Below are 15,720 nucleotides of genomic sequence, written 5' to 3' on the forward strand. Positions count from 1 at the left end.
GTGGATTTATTTATCTTGACAGCAACAGCGTTTGCTCCCACAATACGTAAAGCCGCGACTCCAGCACTGTCGGAGGCGATTTCACCACCACAGTTAAAAAAAGAGCATATATGCCGAAGCATGGGGGCATAAGGGGTGGAGGAGCGATCTGCTCCTACCTTTTGCGGGAGGATGCCCCCATGCTTCGGCATATATAAATGGTGCATGTATGCCCACCATTAGAAGTGGGTGGATGAAGGGAGGTATCTAATGGTGGGCATACCCACCGATCAATATTTTTTTTTCGTTCAGCCCACAGGCTGCATGAAAAAAAAATTACAATATATGTCCAACCAGTTCCAGCAACATACTGGTATGTTGCTGGACTTTGAGTGCTTATACCAGAATGATGCCTGCAGGTTTAGGTATCATCTTGGTATCATTCTTTTCAGCCAGCGGTCGGCTTTTATGTAAAAGCAATCCTAGCGGCTAATTAGCCTCTAGACTACTTTTACAAGCAGTGGGAGGGAATGTCATCCCCCCCCCACCCGCACCATCTTCCATGGTTTTCTCAGGCTCTCCTGTCCCAACAGGGAACCTGAGAATGCAGCCGGTGGTTCCGCCAGCTGACCATAGAGCTGATCAGAGACCAGAATGGCTCCAATCATCTCTATGGCCTAAGACACCGGAAGCTACGAGCATTTCATGACTTAGATTTTGCGGGATGTAAACAGCGCCATAGGGAAATTGGGAAAGCATTTTATCACACCGATCTTGGTATGGTCAGATGCTTTGAGGACAGAGGAGAGATCTAGGGTCTGATAAAAAAAAAAAAAAAAAAAAGTAGAGTACCTGTCACTACCTATTGCAATCATAGGGGATATTTACATTCCCTGAGATAATAAAAATCATGAAAAAAAATATATAAATGAAAGCAAAATAAATAATAATAAAAAAAAAAACACCCCTGTCCCCCCCTGCTAAGGCGCAACGTCGAACGCAAGCGTTGGTCTGGTGTCATATGTAAACAGCAATTGCACCATGCATGTGAGGTATCACCACGAAGGTCAGATCGAGGGTACTAATTTTAGCAGTAGACCTCCTCCGTAAATCTAAAGTGGTCACCTGTAAAGGCATTTAAACGCTTTTAAAAATGTACATAGTTTGTCGCCGCTGCACGTTTCTGCCCAATTTTAAAGCATGTCGTGTTTGGTATCCATGTACTTGGCCTAAGATCATATTTTTTATTTCATCAAACATTTGGGCAATATAGTGATTTTTAGTGCATTAAAATAAAAAAGTGTGTTTTTTCCCCAAAAAATAAGTTTGAAAAATCGCTGCACAAAAACCGTGTGAAAAAAAAAAAAAATGAAACACCCACCATTTTAATCGGTAGGGCTTTTGCTTTAAAAAAACACTTCATGTTTGGGGGTTCAAAGTAATTTTCTTGCAAAAAAATATTTTTTCATGTAAACAAAAAGTGTCAGAAAGGGCTTTTTCTTCAAGTGGTTAAAAGAGTGGGTGATGTGTGACATAAGCTTCTAAATGTTGTGCATAAAATGCCAGGACAGTTCAAAACCTCCCCAAATGACCCCATTTTAGAAAGTAGACACCCCAAGCTATTTGCTGAGAGGCATGTCGAGTCCATGGAATATTTTATATTTTGACAAAAGTTGTGGAAAAAAGACATTATTATTATTATTTTTTTGCACAAAGTTGTCATTAAATGATATATTGCTCAAACATGCCATGATTATATGTAAAATGACACCCCAAAATACATTCTGTTGCTTCTCCTGAGTACGGGGATACCCCAAGTGTGAGACCTTTTGGGAGCCTAACCGCGTACGGTACCCCAAAATCCAAGCACCACCTTCAGGCTAAGGGTGTAAATTTTTGATTTCATTCCTCACTGCCTATCACAGTTTCGGAGGCCATGGAAAGCCCAGATAGCACAAAATCCCCCCAAGTGACCCCATTTTGGAAAGGAGACACCCCAAGCTATTTGCCGAGAGGTATGGTGAGTATTTTGCAGACCTTCATTTTTGTCACAAAGTTTTGAAAATTGAAAAAAATAAATATATATACATTATTTTTTTTTCTTCATTTTCAAAAACAAATGAGAGCTGCAAAATACTCACCATGCCTCTTGGCAAATAGCTTGGGGTGTCTACTTTCCAAAATGGGGTCATTTTGGGGGGGTTTGTGCTATTTTGGCATTTTATGGCCTTCAAAACTGTGATAGGTAGTGAGGAGTGAAATCAAAAATTTACACCCTTAGAAATCCTGAAGGCGGTGCTTGGTTTTCGGGGCCCCGTACGCGACTAGGCTCCCAAAAAGTCCCACACATGTGGTATCCCCGTACTCAGGAGAAGCAGCAGAATTTATTTTGGGGTGTAATTTCACATATGCCCATAGCATGTGTGAGCAATATATCATTTAGTGACAACTTTGTGAAAAATTAATAAAGTTTGTAATTTTCCCGCAACTTGTGACAAAATATAAAATATTCCATGGACTCAACACGCCTCTCAGCAAATAGCTTGGGGTGTCTACTTTCTAAAATGGGGTCATTTGTGTTTTTTTTTGCCATTTTGGCATTTTATGGCCTTCAAAACTGTGATAGGTAGTGAGGAGTAAAATTACAAATGTATGCCCTTAGAAATCCTGAAGGCGGTGCTTGGCTTTCGGGGCCCCGTACGCGGCTAGGCTTCCAAAAAGTGGACCACATGTGGTATCCCCGTACTCAGGAGAAGCAGCAGAATGTATTTTGGGGTACAATTCCACATATAACCATGGCATGTGTCAGCAATATATCATTTAGTGACAACTTTGTGTAAAAAAAAAAAAATCGCTTGAGGCAAAAAAATAAAATATTCAATGGGCTCAACATGCCTCTTATCAATTTCCTTAGGGTGTCTACTTTCCAAAATGGGGTCATTTGGGGGGGTTTTGTACTGCCCTGCCATTTTAGCACCTCAAGAAATGAGATAGGCAGTCGTAAACTAAAAGCTGTGTAAATTCCAGAAAATGTACTTTAGTTTGTAGATGTGACAACTTTTGCGCAAACCAATAAATATACAGTCATTGACTTTTTTTTTTACCAAAGACATGTGGCTGAATACATTTTGGCCTAAATGTATGACTAAAATTGAGTTTATTGGATTTTTCTAATAACAAAAAGTAGAAAATATCATTTTTTTTCAAAATTTGCGGTCTTTTTACGTTTATATCGCAAAAAATAAAAAAAAATCGCAGAGTCAGTCAAATACCTTTAAAAGAAAGCTCTATTTGTGGGAAAAAAAGGACGCAAATTTCGTTTGGATACAACATTGCATGACCGCGCAATTAACAGTTAAAGCAGCGCAGTGCCAAATTGTAAAAAGACCTCTGTTCATTGACCAGCAAAGTGGTCCGGTCTGAAAGTGGTTAAAGCACAAAGACCTTAGCACACACCCCTTGAAGAAAGATGAGGAACAAGGAGGGTGATCAATGTGGCAGTGGGGTGAGGGAATTGGGTAATTACTAGAACCGATTCACCTGCAGCAGCTGAAAAAGCTGGTTTCTCTTCCTCTACCTTCAGCCGGATTAGAGAAGCCACAGATAGGAAACCGTTAGGCCCCTTTGACACAGGGCGGATCAGTAATGATCCGCTCGCTCAGCGGGGATCGCTCCGTTGTCCCCGCTGAGCTGGCGGCGGACAGGGCGGTCTCCGCACACTGTGCAGGGACCGCCCTGTCAGCTCTCCGCTCTCCTCTATGGGGATCGGATGAGCACGGACCGTCTGTCCGTGTTCATCCGATCCGCTCTGCAGACGGATAGGAAAATAGGATTTTCCTCCGTCTGCAGAATCGGACAGTAGCAGAGGCGGACGATATCGGGTGTCTGCGGATGTTCATGAATGTATGCCCGTATTTCATCCGCAAACGGATGGATGAAATACAGACATATCGTCCGCATGTGTGAAAGGGGCCTTACTGGAACCGATCTATGATTTAGTTTCAGAATGAACCGGAAGCCTCTTTAATTAATCTGTAGTGCAGTTAAGGATGAAGAGGAAGGGATCAAGTCATTTAGAGCCTCAGTCTCAAAAGTGACATCAGGAGACTGTTTAGGCCCCTGATATTTGGTAAAAGGCCCCTACCCCAAACAGGGTTGTGGAAATGTAAAAAAAAAAACAAAAAAAAAACTTATTTTATTAAGGGCACGTTCTATGGCCCCTACAGTGAATGAATGATATGTGCGGCTGGATCTGCCTGTTAACCTATGGGGATACAGCAGCTGTATGAACACAGCCACAGGTCCTAACCTGAGCGGCGTGCAGGTGAGTGGCCCTGAATGCACACTGTTTGGAGCTGTACACCTGTAACCACATGCCTATCAAATTAGGACCTGCAGCTGGTTTTTACAGTCACTGCAGAAGAAGCCGATTCACACTGCACACGTGAATGAGCCCCAAAACTTCATTTCTAACAGCAACCCTGCCAGTTATGATTGGTGGTCCTCAGCGATAGCTTCCTCACAGGATAGCTCAAGCGGGTTTGGATTAGTATCCCAATACACTTGAGCTCATCCCTACAAGTGAAACCTTCCATGAAAATGCTAGAGATCACCGGTAGCCTTTTGGCATAATCCATGCTTGCATATTCATGCTCACTACAGCAAGATTTATTGTAAAAGGTCAGAGGAAAAAACAAAAAGGTAATAAATATAAAATGGATGGACAAAAAAAAAAAAAAAGCTGAGTTAGACTTACCGGTAACTCCTTTTCTGAGAGCCTTCCAGAAGAGCCCCGAGACCTAGGGCTCCTCCTATCAGGACAAGAAACATGTTAACCCCCACCAGATAAAAGGGTGGTCCTCCAGGCCTCATGTCAGTATTCGAGAACCATAGGACATCCCTGTACAACATGCATAATACACATAACCAAGAAAAAAGGCGGTGGGAATCCAGCTGTCCTGGAAGACTAAGAAAAGGAGCTACCGGTAAGTCTAACTTGGCTTTTCTCTAAGCGTCTTCAAGGACAGCCCATGAGACAATGAGCCAGAACTTACCAGTCCTGATGCAGACAAGGCTCTTGTTGAGTGCAAAGTGACAAAAACGAAGAAACTGCCCTAATTTTTTACATAAATCGCTTGCTTTATGTATCTAGCCAAGGTAGCTTTAGATGCACTCTTTCCCTTGAGTGCTCTGAAAAAGGAGGATAAACAAAGCATCTGTTTTTCTAAAGGTATTGGTGAATTAAGGGTAGACTAGAAGAATTCTTCTCATGTCAAAAAAAAAAAAAAAAAAAAAAAAAAAACATTTGGTCGCCCTTTGGCGAACTACAAAAGGTCCTGGGATCTGTGGAATGTACTGGCCACTTTAGGCAGAAATCCTGGAACAGTTTTTGGAAAAAAACAAAAAACCCAATCCTCAAAAATTGTGAGGAAAGGCTCCCTTCACTGATAGGGCCTGTAACTCACTTACCCTACGAGCTAAGGCAATTGCCACAAGTATTTTTTTTTATATTTTAAAAGGTAAGCAACTTAACTGAAATAACCTCTAGGGGCTCAAAAGGGAATTTTAGCAGAGTTTGTAGCACCAGGAACAGGTCCCAGGTTGGACAACTTCTAACCACTACTGGCCTGGACCTAGAAATTGATCTGAAGAATCTAGCTAGGGTGGGATTTCCCAAGAGAAAAATTGTAGAAAAACACTGATAGCTGTATGCCTGTACCTTTAGGCCGGGTTCACACCGCTGCGATGCGGGAACGCCGCGAATCCGCGGCGTTTTCCCGCATCGCATTACTCCCGCCGGCAGTTCACACTGCCCTATGCGGACGGCTGGGAGTGTCAATGATATGATAATGACACCCCCAGATCCGTCCGCATATCGCAGTGCGATCTGCCGACTCGCACAGGAATCGGATCGCATGGTGTGAACCCCCATGCGATCCGATTCTGTTGCGGACCAAAAAAAGGGTCCCGTGCGAGTTTGCTGCGGGAGCGATGCGAATTCAGCCATACTATCTGTATGGCTGAACTCGCATCGCTACGGAGATCGGATGTGATTTGCGGTGCGAATCACATCCGGATCTCCCCCCGCAGCAGTGTGAACCCAGCCTTAAGGTACTAACTGAAAGACCTTTGTCGACACACTATTGAAAAAAATTCCAAAATTGAAGGAACATCATGAGTTAATCTTTAATTTTCAGATAACCATGAGTTAAAATTTCTTACAAATTTTGGAATATATGGTTCACTTCTATTGACTTGTTTTCTACAATTTACCAGGGTCTTGACTAAATTTGTCAGAGAACCCCTGGGCGCTTAGTATCTTTTCTTCAGATACCAGGCCGCCAAGCTTAAGGAAACCACCTGTGGATATGACACTGGACTATGTGATAAGTCTTCTCTCTTTGGAAGACTCAGTGGAGGCTCCAGGACCAGAGTCTGTAATAGGGAATACCAAAACCATGGCTTCTTGTGCCAGAAAGAGGCTATTAGGATAAGATCTGTTTCTTCTAAAAGAAACTTCTGGAGGACTTCCGGAATTAGCCTGATCGGCAGGAAGGTGTAACAGAGGCCGAATGGCCACAAATTTGCCACAGCATCTATCCCCAGTGATCGATCTGCTGGGTTCAGAGAAAATAACTTCTGTCTTGCAGAAACCAAGAGGTCATCAGACCCACTGCTCTTGAAACCTCTCTGCGAGACCGACTGATTGGTCTCTAAGGCTGACATTGTCTCAAGAATGATGCAAGCAAACATACTCCTTCGGGAGAAAAACTTTGGTCTGAGCAAAATTCGTACCCCAGATATGAAACTTTCTGGGCCAGAATTAAGGAAGACTTCTCTTTGATTATTAACCAGCCTAAAAATTGAAGGAAGTCCTGTACAGTCTGGAGATCCGCTAATACCATTTGGTACGACTACCACCACTAGGAGGTTGTCCAGGTAAGGGATAATAGTTATCGCCCTTAACCTTAGCGGAGCCTCCCCCAACACCTTTGTAAAAATGCATGGGGCTGAGGATAGACCAAAAGGGAGGGCTTGAAACTGAAAGTGCCGAATCTCTGTTCCCAACTTGATCACTAGTCTCAAGAATCTTTGGAAGGCTGGATGAATAGGGATGTGCAGATAGGCATCCCTCAAATCCAAAGTGGCCATGAAGCAGTTTGGGTAAAGCAGGTTTTTGATTGAGAACACTGCCTCCATAAGAAAGTGCTTGTACCTAATCGAATGGTTTAGAGACTGGGGGTTCAGGACAAGCCGATATTTTCCTGATGACATATGGGAATAAAATCTCTTGCTCTGATCCGACCAGGGAACCGAGATCAGGACCCTTTTGATCTAACAAGTCTCCAAGCTGGAGACCCAGGGCCCTTGCTTTTACCCGATCTTGGGGAATGAAGGTGACCAATAATCTCTCTGGTGGCTGGCAAGAAAATTCCAGCCTGTACCCATTGGTCACTAGGTCCAGGATGAATGGACTTGAGGCGACTGCTGCCCACTGTGGGAGAAAGGCCCTCAATCTTCCTCCCACTAGGAGACATGAGTCACTGTGGCTTGACAGGTTGTTGAGGAGGGTTAAACAATACGCCCCCTCTACCCTTGTGCCCTGTCCAATGTTATTTGGGCCTATTGTCCTTCTCTAGGACCTAGCTGCCTACTTTGGCTGTTGGCTTTTCATTAACTAGGCTGTCTATACAGGTGCGGCAAACTGCTTTGCTCCACGAGGAGCTCAATTTGCTTCCGCAAATTGCCCATTTCCTTTTTGGTGGCTGCGCTTGGGCCTTGTCCTGAGTCTTGGCCTGCAAGAGAACAAAATGACTAATAAATTTTACACCACATACACTCCATAACACCTCGTGCAGGAGAAAAGGAAAATGTGCCCCCTTCACCTAGTCCCTACTGGTTACAAGGGGAAGAACACTCACAGGATGTGCAAGTAAAATACACTTCAGGCTTACCTGTGAGGTGCTGGTGTTAGGGCCTGCTTCAGCTGCCTGTGCAGGTATCGCAGAGGAGTCCATCCAGCCCCCGTAGTGGTCCGCAGCCTCTGCTGGGTTTCACCGTTTTTAAAAACCACCAGCCTCCCAGCATCCCTGTTCGCACCATTTAGAGACCGGAACTAGGGTTTCCTGATGTCACATGCCCCGGAAGTGCCCCCGCGGGGTACTTCCTGTGGGCCAGCTTGGAACGCAAGTTCCGCACCTCCACGCGCAAGGCTTCCTCTCTTCCACTGCACACTACAGCCAGACTGTTTAGCAGGGAAAACAAATCAACTGCCACCATGTGGCTTGCGGGCAGGAGCTCAGATGAACACCGTGGTGCTGGCATTCCCCATGCACTGAGAAACATGGACAGCAGCCACAAACCTACTCCCCCCGCGGATGTGCCCCTCTGGGAGCTAAGAAGAGGTTAGAAATATCACCTCAGTCACTGGAGCCACGCTCATGAGACTTAGAGGAACCAGTTCCAGGAAACATGTTAAACACCCCGCCCCCCCCCCCCCCCCCCGTCTGGAGGAATCATCAATACTGTCATGGGGCCTGCAGGACCGCCTTTTTATCTGGCGGGGTTAATGGGTTTCCTGTGCTGGTAGGAGGAGCCCTAGGTCTCATGGGCTGTCCTGGAAGACGCTTAGAGAAATAGTGTGGAAAAAAAAAAAAACATTTAACTACCAGAATCCAGTCTAAGGATTGTGTTAATTCAGTGGTTCTCAACCATGTTCTCAAGTACCCCCAACCGGCCATGTTTGCAGGTTCTCCTTTATCTTGCAAAGGCGCTTTAAATCAGAGTCAAAAGCTTGGTATTCTGGACAGCTATTTTATCCAAGAGAAATTCCCAAAACATGGCCTGTTGGGGCACTTGAGGACAGGGTTGAGAACTAGAGGTCGACCGATATGGGTTTCTCTCTGGCCGATGCCGATATTTAGAAATCGTGGCGGCCGATGGCCGATATATGATGCCGATTTTTTTGGGCCGATATGTTAGGCCGATTTTTTTATTTATTTTTTTCCTTTCACACTGGAGCGTTTTCAGGTGATTTTGGGCTAAAAATAGCGCCTGTAAATTGCCTTCAAAACGGCTCCCCTGCAGTCTGTGTGAAAGCCTGAGTGCTTTCACAATGAGGAGATGCGCTGGCAGGATGTTAAAAAAAAAAAAATCCTGCAAGCAGCATCTTTGGAGCGGTGTAAACCGCCCCTCCACCACTCCTGCCCATTGAAATGAATGGTCACCACTGCTGAAGCACATGCAATGCGATTTTGCAGCAGTGCTTCACTGCCCCGCTAGCAGCCGAATAGCAGGGCTAAAATTACGGTAAATCGCTGCTAAAACTTGCAGCTTTTTACCGTCAACGCCTGCCCGATCCAGTGTGAAAGCAGCCTTAATAAGTGATGCAGAAAATTTCTTACACATTTATTAAACAAAACAAACATCCAATTAGTTCACTTGTATGTATAATTTAGATTAAAAAAAAACTATTTATTAAATACACAAAAACAGGTACTCAAAACTTTTGGATGAAAAAAAAGGGGCTAACTTGCGTTTGAAAGACCTCTGCGCAAATACTGCGTCACATAAAATATTGCAACAACCGCTATTTTATTCCCTAGCGTCTCTGCTAAAAAAATATATTTAATTTTTGGGGCTTCTGAGTGATTTTCTAGCAGAAAATACTGGATTTTTACTTGTAAGCAACAAGTGTCAGAAAAGATTTAGTCTTTAAATGGTTAAACTGAGAACTTCTACACAGGGAGTTCAGCCCATTGAAGAAGAAACATTGTATCACTTTGATCTTTTCTTGGCAGCCTGCCCAGAGAGGAGGAAAGTCCTTCACTGATGTCTTCAGGCAACTTACATTGACTTCTATAACAGAAGTCTTTTGCAAGTTGCGCTGAACATGTAATCGGCTTTTTTATCAGCACAATCGGCCGATGCAGATTAATTAAAAAATGCCAAATATCGGCCGATATATCGGTCGACCTCTATTGAGAACCACTGTGTTACTTCACTTTCTGAATTAGCATCTAGGTAGGGGAAATACTGACTCCAAGAGCTGCACAAGAAGTCAAAGGGCCATAGGTTAGGCAACAGTGCTATAAAGTGAACTAGGTATACATTACTTGGAAATAGAAGCAAAATAAAAATATGCTCCCAAGGGCTTTTAAGCAGCAGAAAAGTTAAAACGAAATCATAAATGAATATAAAAAAACGTGTATAGGTACAAAATGACATAAAATATCAATGACGCTTTAAAAACATATGCTCTGGTATGCATGACCTCCATATATGACTAATAAAAATGTCTTTATATACTGGCAAATATATAAAGATATCGCTCAGCAAGGACCCCAACACGTTCAATTACACAAGTTGTAATCTTTCTCAGGGGGATGAGGACATCTAAATTATGAAATTATAGAAATTTCTAGAGGGTAGTACCCCCCCCATACCTACCAAGTGTGACCTCTTGTAGCCCGTTCTGGGATTCCCGTTCCCCTTTGGAGGGGCGACCCACTGGAAATTACCCAGTTTTGTTTTGTTTTTTATCCTTCTCTGGCCACACACACCTTCATTTACAAAGGTATGATCCTCCAAAGGCCACAAATAATGTGTGAAGGAAAAAAAAAAAAATTCAAAAAGGTTATATATACACATACAATGCAACTTGTTTAATTGAAACGCGTTGGGATCCTTGCTGAGCGATAAAATTAAGTGTGACCTATATATTTGCCAGTAAATAAGGACATGGAGGTCATTCACACCAGAGCATATGTTTGTAAAGTGTCGTTGATATTACGTCATTTTGTACCAATAAAAATAATTTTTATATCCATTTATGATTTAGTTTGAACTTTCCTGTTGCCGAAAAGCCTTTGGGAGCATGTTTTTTTTTTTGGTTCCATTTCCAAAAATAAATAAAAATCTGGAGTAGCAATCTCTTTTCACCCAAGTGGATGGATTCCTCTTTTTCCTAGTAGGTGTACACTACAATGTAGGAGTAATATGCAAACTACACCGCCATGCTGGTATTAAATGCAAATACAAAAATCCTTACAGTACACATGCAAACTTTTTTATATATATATATATATATATATATATATATATACATACATACATACATACATACATACATACATACATACATACATACATACGTCACATTTGATTCATGATAAAATATGGCAGATACATCTGAACTCCGTGCACTACCCTGCACGATTAATCGTTACGAATAGTTATTGCGATTTTTTTTCCCCATTCTTTCGATGCAGAGAATTCTCTCTGCTCAAGCCACAGCTGTCAAAAGGAAAAAAAAATAAAATGGAGGGGCAGTCTGCCAAGAATCACAACATTCTTGAGCAGTGGAACTTTTAAGTATAAACATTGTAACAATTTGTCCTTTAGATCAAAGGAATAGACTTTGGTGTGTAACTGAGGGATGTTTAACCACTTAAATCTTTTTCTGATATTTGTTGGTTTCAAGTTAAAATCATTTTTGCTAGAAAATTATTTAGAACCTCCAAACAGAGCAATGATGGCGAACCTTGGCACCCCAGATGTTTTGAAACTACATTTTCCATGATGCTCAACTACACTGCAGAGTACATGAGCATCATGGGAAATGTAGTTCCAAACCATCTGGGGTGCTATGGTTCGCCATCACTGCCCTAGGAGTATAAAATGGTGGTTGTTGCAATATTTTGTCACATTGTATTTGCGCAGCAGTCGCTCAAATGCAATTTTTTGGGAAAAAAATTACACTTAAAAAAAAGAAGTAAAGTTAGCCCAATTTTTTGAATAATGTGAAAGATTTTACGCCACGAGAATCGTGATCTTTTTATTCTAGGCAAAAAAAAAAAAAAAAGTGATTCTCATTTTGGCCAGAATCGTGCATCTCTACCCTCCACTGTGACTGGCCACTCAAAGATTGGTCAACAACTTCTAACATGTATAAAAATGCTACAAGTGATGACATCATGTAAGCAAACAACCCTACTCTACACATAAATCTCAAATATTAATGTCCCACACTTATGCGACATGGGAACATTGTGCGATATTGCACGCATTCCCGTAGCACATATAAAAAAAAAAGTGCTATGTTCTGGCAGGTGCACTGCCATTTGTTCTTAATGGCATCCCAAACGCACCAGCCAAAACACATGTAGCATAATGCGTTTACTGTAGTAACTGTGCATATCCCACGGAAATTAACAGAATAAGCTAAATGAAATGCACCTAAACGGGTGTGAATGGAGCCCAACTGATTACCCAATCACACCCAATGAAGAAAAAAAAAAAAAACACCATCAGCAATTTTGCTTGCACATGATTGGATTATAGAGAAGCATCACCTTATTCACCAAGCTATTTTCCCTTGCAAAGGGAACAGTATTTGTATTTATCTAAACCCTCATACACACTACTGCTTTTTTCCATTCAATCCAGGGTTTAAAGTGGTAGTATGGTCATTTTTTTAACTTTTACCTACAGGAAAGCCTATAATAAGGCTTACCTGTAGGTAAAAAATATATCTCCTAAACCTGTACGGTTTAGGAGATATTCCCCTCGGTATGCGCCGCTGACTGCAGCGGCGCATGCGCACAAGGGGGTTCTCTCCGTGAAAATCCGGCAGCGCTCGTGCGGCCGGACTGAAATCTCCCGCGCGCATGCGCGGGAGTGACGATATCGCGGCTCCGGCCACTCACAGCGCCGGAGCCGCGATACCCGGAAGAGACGCCGAGGGAGCATGTCGGCTCCCTCGGCGTGGATCGGGCCAGATGTCGGGGCCTCGTTCTAAGGTAAGTATTTCATAATGAGCTAGTATGCGGTGCATACTAGCTCATTATGCCTTTTGCTTTGCAGGTTTAAAAAAAAAAAAAAAAAACATTGCGGGTTTACTACCGCTTTAAAAAAATAAATAAAAATTTTGTCAAGTGGGAGCCACAGTACTAACAATACGATCTTAAAGCTGTAGTAAACCTGCTACTAGCTCATTATGAAATACTTACCTTAGAACGAGGCCCCGACATCTGGCACGATCCACGCCGAGGGAGCTGACATGCTCCCTCTGCGTTTCTTCCGGGTATCGCGGCTCCAGCGCTGTGAGTGGCCGGAACCGCGATATCGTCACCCCCGCGCATGCGCGTGGGAGATTTCATTCCGGCCGGACACTGCCGGATTTTCAGACCGAGAATCCCCTCGTGCGCATGCGCCGCTGCAGTCAGCGGCGCATACCGAGGGGAATATCTCCTAAACCGTAAAGGTTTAGGAGATATTTTTTTTACCTACAGGTAAGCCTTATTATAGGCTTTCCTGTAGGTAAAAGTTAAAAAAAAAAAAAAAAAAAAAGAGCATACAACCACTTTAACAGCGATCTCCCCTGCTGTGCTATTGTGTTCTGACAGGGCACACCTCCCTTCCAACCAGAATACTTCGGTCAACGCTCTTAACCATCGGCAGACCTTTTTCGGTCACGCACCTTTGACAGAAGCCGGCCGTCACACCGACTCCAGTGCACATAAGCTGAATTTCTATTGAAACGGCCAATTCTGCTCAATATTGTGTCTATGTGTATACTAGGCTTAAGACAGAACTGAGCAATCAAAGACAGATGATCACTCAGTGAGCTTGTCAGTCACCAGCTCTCTGCTCCTTTCTCCGCACTCACTGGAGTGCTGAGCTATAGAAGAGGCGGGAGTGGCTTGCTGAGAGGGGGTACTGGTTCAGGCATCTGGGTGAATCTGCACCACATGGTCACGATCCTTCCCCAGCCTAAACCGGTTCTGTGATGTCAGCCCGCTGTCTGCTGAAAACAGGTGACAGGAGTGCAGAACGGACTGAACGCCTGTAATCCACAGAAGTACAAACAAGTTTTGCCTGTACTTCTTTATTGATAAAAAGAAGAGCTTCAATTAAAAAAATACTGCTGCTATAAACTGACATGCCCGGAATTAAAGTGGTTGTAAACCCTTAAACCACTTTGACCTACAGATAAGCCTAGATTAAGGCTTACCTGTAGGTCCAAGAAATATCTCCTAAACCTATGTGGTTTAGGAGATATTTACAAAAAGACAGGCACCGCTGTCTACGGCGCATGCATGCTGCTGCTAATGGCGATATGCCGTTAGTGGCGGCTCTTGTGCGCATGTGTGGGAGTGACGTCTTCGCTGCTCCGGTGCTGTGAGTGGCCAGAGCAGTGATACCCAGAAGAAGAAGGTGACATCGCCGGCTCCTGTGTCAGATAAGTGACACATAATGGGCTGCTATACAATGCATAGTAGCTCATTATGCTTTACCTCTGCAGGGAGACAGAGGAAGTAAACCCATCAGGCTTTACTTCCTCTTTAATTCAATGAGATAAAGATGCTGAAAGGTCCAATTTTAGGCTAAGTTGACATCAGTGTTAATGGAGAACATGCACAAAACCATGAGCATTCCTGACCCATAGAGAAAGGCGCTGCACTTTAGCATTATTTCCGGATTGTACCCCCAAAGCAACTACCGCAGTGCAGTTTCAAGTTTCCTAAATCGCATGGTGCGATGGCACAACGCGTTTCAATGTGGCACAATTTCTAAAAAGGGGAGGAGATGCTGATGACTGCAATGCATATTTTTTATTTTTTTTTATAAATGTTCATTATTTTATTTTGCACATTTATATACATGCATCTTTTTGGCAAATCGTTAAAGGGGTCTTTTACGCGGCACACAGAACAATGTGAACAGGCACTCCACAAGATGAAGACAAATCGCTTGGTGTATTAGACGTGTAACAATGAGCACACTTCCATTGATCTCTGTGGGCAGATGAATGGAGCCAGGCCGGCATTCCCCAGCACAGGAAAGGGGGGCCGGCCTCCTGTGCCATTAATGAATAATGGATGTGCCTGCTAGATGAAGGGAATACGGGCGGGCCTGGACCACGCAGCCGGCATGTGTACAGTACACCGCTAGCGGCCGCACCCCTCTGCATGTCGGAGGATCCCCCCTGACTGAGGAGGGCTGAGCCTGCCTCGTACCGGCGTGCATGGCCTGAGCTGCACTCGGGCCTAAAAAGCCGGCACAGGCCTCAGCACACTGCCGGCCTCCCCGGTGCTCCGCTCCCCAGCGCCGGCCTTCCCTCCCTTACACCCCGCCTACCTGAGCGAGCGGACCCGAATTATAGCCACGAGGAGACCCCGGCTGCTTCCATTTCTCTCCGCTCTGTGCCGGGTAGTGTGTGTGAACAATGACGTTCTCCGCTCACCTCCTACATCCGGGTAACCGCAGGGACTGGGAGGACACCCTAGGGGTGGGGCTTCAGTGTGGACGTCACGAGGGGTGGGGGATTGCGCTAACCCGCCAGAATCCTGAAAGGAAAGGGAAAGTGTGGGCTGGTCACAGCAAGGATCCAGCACAGCTGCTCTATGGGGAACCTGTGTGTGGCGCTAGCTGTCAGATAGTGCCCGGTGTTGTGTCGAGAAGTGCCCGGGACGAACGGAGCATGCGCCGTACGTAGCCGCACAACAGCTAATTTTAGGGTCAGCTGTTGTGACGGCGCCTGCGCACAATAGCTGAGAGAATATATTTTTCTGTCGGATTGTCCATTCTGCTGCTTTTGTGGAAAATGTTTATGGCACAGCACTGTATATACTATGTGGCATTTTTCTGTTTTGACAGCAAGCGTCCAAAACGTGTCTGTGTTATCCACAGCAACCGGGATTCTGTGGAGAAGTGGCCGGTGTCTTGTGAAATACAGTC

At 44.1% G+C, this 15,720-nt stretch overlaps 1 protein-coding gene across 4 annotated transcripts in view; it reads right to left on the bottom strand.

Moving 5' to 3' along the window:
• Positions 1 to 15,398, bottom strand: part of USP42 (ubiquitin specific peptidase 42) — a 128,112-nt gene extending 112,714 nt beyond the window's left edge. For 2 of the 4 annotated variants that reach the window (XM_077449022.1, XM_077449025.1), the window contains exon 1: positions 15,121 to 15,396. The gene's annotated coding sequence lies outside the window, so the exon portion shown is untranslated. Of the gene's footprint in view, positions 1 to 15,120 lie in introns of all 4 variants that reach the window. The other 2 variants (XM_077449021.1, XM_077449024.1) reach the window with 2 other exon arrangements.
• Between the last annotated feature and the right edge of the window lie 322 nt (positions 15,399 to 15,720).

This window comes from Lithobates pipiens, unplaced genomic scaffold (genome assembly GCF_037356315.1).
Source record: "Lithobates pipiens isolate NorthernLeopardFrog02 unplaced genomic scaffold, aLitPip1_a1.2 Scaffold_22, whole genome shotgun sequence".
Lineage (NCBI taxonomy): Eukaryota > Metazoa > Chordata > Amphibia > Anura > Ranidae > Lithobates > Lithobates pipiens.